The sequence below is a fragment of the Dioscorea cayenensis genome, chromosome 5, assembly GCF_009730915.1.
Source record: "Dioscorea cayenensis subsp. rotundata cultivar TDr96_F1 chromosome 5, TDr96_F1_v2_PseudoChromosome.rev07_lg8_w22 25.fasta, whole genome shotgun sequence".
Taxonomy (NCBI): domain Eukaryota; kingdom Viridiplantae; phylum Streptophyta; class Magnoliopsida; order Dioscoreales; family Dioscoreaceae; genus Dioscorea; species Dioscorea cayenensis.
The window spans coordinates 6,697,421-6,703,420 of NC_052475.1; positions in this window are offsets into that span (position 1 = coordinate 6,697,421).

A 6,000-nucleotide genomic window follows, 5' to 3' on the forward strand; every position below is an offset into this window, starting at 1 on the left:
CCACTATCAATGCACAATGAATCCTTCTTGAGACATCACCAGAATCCGCTAAATTGATGATGAAACTCATCTCCAGCCTTTCATGACTTCAGAAATCCGAACGTCTCTCCCAAATTCAGCAAAAGAATCTCTCCTGATTGTAAAATCTAGGGGTATTTATAATTTGAGTCCACCATAGCCTCAACACACCCGTTGTGAAGGCCGTGGTGAGTAAATTTTATTGCTTGAGCTGCAAGTTGCATCCTGGCATGATATGGCTCGCATTGTGGGAATTGGCCACGGGTGTTATGATTCATAATGGTCGTTTTAAAGGCGGTTGTGACTTTTGTGCTGCCTTCAGTGGATCCACACTAGCATGTCTTAGTCACGGTTTAGCAAGTTGGTGACATTTGATCACGGCCTTGGTGAGTTGTGATGGTGCTCTGATTTAGCAAATTGGTCTTTTTTGCTTCAAAACACTTCCAGGTTCACTTCTTTAGCCCTAAAATGAAATAATATCCCATAGTGAACAAAAAAATGGAAATTATGTACTAGTGTGGTACTAAACATGTAAAATCTCATGCTAAATGTAGGTATAAATGCTATGTAAAATACGCATATCCAAGCACTTATTATTGTCCAAATTAGTATACATATCTTGAAAGCAAGTAGAGTTAATGGATTCCTAATAACATAAATAGAGTAGTAATATTAAAATTAGAAATAGATGTTCTATGAAATACTCTAGCATCACTCAATCTTTATCATCAGAATCAATGCCTTCTTCTATATAGTTTTCGTCATTGTATCCTAGCTAAGAAGATCTAACATAAGCATTCTGTGCAAGCATTGCAGGAGTTAACATCTTAGTAATTTGAAGAAAACATCCCTTGATTTCATTCGTATCCTACACTAATTGTCAATGCTCTATGCTTTGTAGTTTGTCCTTCACAATAGTTACTTCTTCTAGTAGGAGATCAACTTTGGTTAAAGAAGGTGGCATGGGTATTCAGGTTTTGGACCACAAGTTGAATATGATGCTTCTCTAGTATATATAGAAGGAGATAATACCAAAGCCATATATATGAATATGTGTAGCCTCCATTCTCCATGTGTATTAGCCTATGCATGACCAAGGACAATGGAACAATTTTATTCATTTTGAGGGTTGTGATCATTTAACACATCAAACTTTTTATCATAGACAATACACGATAAACAATTCTATTTCATTTAGCAAAGTTTTATCCAATGCACCAGAGTCAGTGTTTGGGCAAACACTAGCAAGCAACAATATACAAATCAAATATGCTTCAAAATGATATGAATAAAAACCAAACCATATTGTTAGAGCTGACGTTTTAGACTTGCATCCTTTGACACTTGTTGGTGATGATGTGGCAACTGTAGATGATGTGACAAAAGCTTTATGTTGTGGCATGGTGACATAGCAACCAAGATGATGAGGCTTAATGATGTGGAAACTTGAAGGAGATATGTTGGTCAAAATTATTTTGAGAAGATGTGTCTTGAAGAGCAAACAAATAACGACCATATGGAGGAAAATCTAAATCAAGGCACAATCTATATTTGGTAAGAAGATTCAACTTGGTTTGCAACCATTTAGAGTATAATATCTTACTTGATGAACAATATCTTTTTGGAGAACAAGATTTTATTGTGAAGACCATATTTAGACAACCATTTGAAGTCCAGATTTAGAGGAAAGATTGAAGCTAATTATGGGCAGAGTGACAACGCCCCTTGCGCATGTCCCGCAAGTGAACAGGTTTGTCGAGTAATAAAATCCCAGGTGAGTGGGTATCGTATCCACAGGGAATAGGGAGTAAAAATAATTAAGTTGTTTCTTAACTAAGAGAAATATGAATAGTGATTTGTGTGATAAGATATAATGCAAACAAAAGTAAAAGAGACAAGAGAGAGAGCACAAGTAAAGAGGAGGTAAAGCAATCGATATAAATGGAGTACTCGGATATTGATCCGCCTCGGACAATCATTTCAAGTGCAAAAACCATTTATTATGCTTCCTAACTAATGCATTAATGAGTCGTGGAGATCCTTTAATACATGGTCCCAAATCTAAGGTCAACCATGCCTAACACTATACATGTTCTGGATGAGAAATTGAATAATCTCTCAACCTCACACTCGTATAAAATTGCAATGAGTTCTAGGGATTCCAAGTGATAAATCCTCTTCCTATATGTAGACCTAACCCTTTGGTCCAGGCGGAAGGTCCCTAGCCATAATTAAGCCTTAGATGTTAAACTCACTTCAACGCTTCACTCCATTGCACTCGCAACTAAGCCCCAGCGGAAGGTCATCCCTTAGGCCATTCACTCTATTATGACCGCAAAGAACTCTAGGAATTAGAGGTAGAATAAATCACACCGGAGGGGAAAGGGAATGCTCCGCAACCTCTCGACTCATCCTCTCAACCTTCTCCAATCTAGCTTTATCTAACTCTCATAGTTTGTCGCTCACTCACAAGGGTTACCAACAAGAACTCTCAACCCTAGTGTCACTCTAAGGGAGTATTCATACAATCAATGCATTCAAGATTGGAACTCAATAAAAACATCAATTAATGAAAGCATAATAACAAGGTTTAATGAAATGAATACATCCTAGGGTTCACAATCCAAGTACCCACTAGGGTGTTTAGCTCTCCATAGAGCTAAGTACAATCAATGAAATAGAATGTGAAAGCAATGAATCCATAGAAAACCCCCTAGATAGCCATGACGATGGTCTTGTGGAGAGTCCTCTACTCGTCCAAATGTCCCTTTGTCCAGCCTAGGATATACCTCGCTGGATTGGTGCCAACGAAGCTCTCCCACTAACCTTCTTCCAAACGGAGTGCGATGTCAGAGCCGTAGAACCTCTCCCAATCCCTAGCCAATACCTCTCAAAACCCTAGCCACAGCCCTCTCTCAAGTTGGGGAAAAGTTGGAGAAAAGAATCCTGAAATCGGGGTTGAAATCGGCCTTAAATAGGACTGGAATCGGTAATCCACACGCCATGTGAATATTTCACACGGCCCGTGTGGAATTAATGCACGGGCGTGTGGAATTTCCACACGCCCGTGTGGCTTCTCTGGATAACTCCTTCTTCGGCCAGTCATGAACAACACCTGCTACAGTATTTTGCTACATTGCCCTACTACAGTACCTGTCCGAAACACTCCCGAAACCATGCTTTCATCGAGGTAACATAAACGGCCACACGTTTACGTCGTAGATCGCTTTGCTTCTTCAATGAACGCCCGCGTTAGTGGAGATCTTGTTACACATGTACAAGCCGGAATACTTAGAATGTGACTGCCTCTGTGCCCCTCCAAATCATTGTGCTAGCTTGAATACAAGGAGGTTGCCACACATTCTGGCATCTTGAATCCAACTTATGTCTTCGCGTTTGAACCTTCTCAAGATTTCCTCCAAATGGTGCACTCACGATCTACACTGGCTTCTTTCTCTAAGATTCGGCTTCATAACTCTATATGCATAAAAGTAACATAAATACACACATATTAGCATTAAAACCCAATAAAAGTAATGCTCATCATAAGGAAAGAACACTTTGTATTCTTATCACACAAGCACTTATCACAGAGTATTTGAAGACATGACTATACATAGAGAGGATTAAAGACAAGATTATGAAAAACTAAACTTTGCTGAATGAAGATCAAGTTTGGTGATAAACATCTAAACACACAATATTTTATTGATATATCTTATACACTTTCATGCAATTTTATTGGTAACACCATTGGCCGTTTAGATACTTTTCGCATTAATTTTGTTTTAGGATATCGGAAGACCATTTGGAGCTCTGAGAAGTACTTTTGAAATGTGTTGGAAGACAAATTATTTGTATTTGAAGCTCATTCGATTCTCCAAACACCGGGTGAAAAGGAAGAAAGACTTGAAGCACCTACCTCAACCAAACTTCCCCCAACACAGTTGAACTGCCTCTATGCAGCCACATTCTGCCTCTGTGGGTCAAGCGGCCCTCATGTGGCTGCATGGCACTCGCATCCCCCCTGAGCTCACCCAGTTCACTATTTTTAGCCCCAATTCAAGTCTAGTACAGGCACCTTGCTGCCGCACGCCTGCCCACATACCTAAGAAAGTATAAAAATTGAACCTAAGGTTTTTGGAGAGAATCTTGGCCACCACATGACTCCACACACTCCTAACACCCAAACACATTGGAGAAGGTCTATTCGAGCTAGAATCGAGGGGGAGAAGAGAGTGAAACTCAAGGGCAACATCAAAGAACTCGACGACGTGGATTCGAAGAGTTCTCATCACCACCAAGCCAATGAATAGGGAGTTTACTATACATTTTCATTGTCTTGGCTTATATTTTTTATTTTCTTCTTATTTGATGTCAAACTAAACTCCCAAGGCCACCGGGTATTAGGCTCCAACTTGGTAAAGAAAAAAAAAGTTCTAAATGATGGCCCAATCTTCACGACATAGGATCTAGGTTGAGGGATAACTAGTTGCCAACAGTCGGGGATTGACGTGACCCGTATGTTGAGGATAGACGATCCGAAGCTTCAAGAACTCCAAGCCACTATCCAACCAATCACAGAACCACAAACCAGAAACTAACCCACACAAAACGCCCAGTAGTGTAGAGCACAAATTTGGAGAAAGCCGAAACTTTCCTCTCGCGAATCCGGGAGAACTCATAAGAACAATGGTAATAAGAGAACTCTTATTACGTGAATAATGATCGAAGTTTGGTCCTCCAAGGGAGAAGGTACAAGACTATTTATACCCAACTTAAACTTGAGATATAAGAACACTATCTTATTAAAATTGGCTAAGGAATCAATCTAAAAATAGTATATAAAAATTTGCTAGGAAAACAAACTAAAAATAGGAAAATAAAATTTGCTAAAAAATCAATCTAAATATAGGAATAGTATCCCGCGGTACTGTAGTACGTGAATATGACAAGTGCAATCTTTCATCCTTAAACTTAGAATACTTGATTTCCTGATTGATTGTGATTTAATTTTGTATCTTTCCAGAAATTAGGTTGGTTTAGGAAAGAGATATTTTGGGTTGATTTGTCATTAAAGGAAACCACAGCTCCTTTGGTTTGCGCGGGGTCAGCAACAAATAGGCACAATTTCCTTCTTGAATGTGCACGTGAGTGTGAGGCCCACATGTGACGTAGCTCCAAATGCTTCTCTCTTGCTATTCTTTTGTTTGACTAAGTCTGGAATTATGTCCTCACTTCCAATATACCTAAGTACAATTAAGGTAGAAGAAACTGGAAACACCATCATTTCAATATAATTTAAGAATAAGCTTAAGTTAGCGTTCACCTGGTTTTGGATTTGTTTAGCACGGTTTCATGTAAATAGTCCTTGATATGTTTCCTCTTTTATACCAGCTGAAGTATTACCATTCGTAGGTGGTGTAGTTGGCATGGGAGTGATGTCCACATCACCGGGCTCCAATGAACCTTGAGAGAATAGATTGTATGGATGATTACTTGATTTTATATTAATTGTCGCCTTGAAATTTCTTTGGTTTTAGTCTATTGTTCTTCATGTTCAATCTACAATGGATGGATTCCATATATTTGATTTTTAATAATGAGTATAGAGTGGGATGCATGTATGTATTAGATCATACATAGATTAGAGAAGGATCCAGTGTATATTCACGCCGGATGTTCCGGGTGTTGATAGCCTCACGCATTAGGGTTTAGCCCTCGATTGAGACTCTTTCTACCCAAAGACATCGTAGGGGTATCAGACGTATGAAACATGTATGGGATTTGGGCTATCACTGTTGGTTCTGAGGTAGTCGACTTTAGAGTCTCACATAGCAAAGCTTAGCCAACTTCATACCTTATTCCCATTTCATCCTTACTTTGCTATTCTCCTAAAGGAATCCTTGCAAAAAGCCTTCCTTATCCTCTGTGTTTACACATCTTTTTAGTTCACATAATGGCTTTTATATTTTTTTCTTT